Source organism: Penaeus monodon, chromosome 33 (genome assembly GCF_015228065.2).
Source record: "Penaeus monodon isolate SGIC_2016 chromosome 33, NSTDA_Pmon_1, whole genome shotgun sequence".
NCBI lineage: Eukaryota > Metazoa > Arthropoda > Malacostraca > Decapoda > Penaeidae > Penaeus > Penaeus monodon.
In genome coordinates, this window is record NC_051418.1 from 31,807,681 (window position 1) to 31,808,145 (window position 465).

At 41.3% G+C, this 465-nt stretch overlaps 1 protein-coding gene across 1 annotated transcript in view; it reads right to left on the reverse strand.

Moving 5' to 3' along the window:
- Positions 1–54, reverse strand: part of LOC119594387 (PE-PGRS family protein PE_PGRS26-like) — an 8,215-nt gene extending 8,161 nt beyond the window's left edge. The window contains exon 1 of the mRNA XM_037943449.1: positions 26–54. The gene's annotated coding sequence lies outside the window, so the exon portion shown is untranslated. The remainder of the gene's footprint in view (positions 1–25) is intronic.
- Positions 55–465: the final 411 nt, after the last annotated feature.

Consider the following 465-nt stretch of genomic DNA (forward strand, 5'->3'; position numbering starts at 1 on the left):
CCGTCCATCAAAGTGGCGAACTCACTCTTTTCCTAAGTTGCAGAGACGACGAAGCCCCTGGTCGTTGTGCAAGGACCTACAGGAAGCTCAAGGTTATATAGTCTTGCGTCACGTTCCCCGCCGAGTTTTTTGATAAACTGCTTCAAAGATTCGAAAACCCTTCGTCTCTTGTAAAAGAATTAGATCCCACTTAAGCGCACTAAACTGGACACCCAGATCTGTCTTTAATCAGATTCCGCGATCTTCTTTTTTTTCTCTCTGTTTCTTCTTAAACGTTGTCTTCTGTGTGTGTTTTTTTTTTTTTCCTGTTGATTATAGTGATCTAAATATGCAGTTAGGAGTTGTTTTTTACTCTCTTTTTTGTGGGGGAGGAGGAGGAGGAAATTATTGCGTTTAGGTTTAGCAGAACTGCTTCTTGCAGTTGTAGTGTAGTGATTTTGAGAGGTTCAAGGTCTGATCCATTCT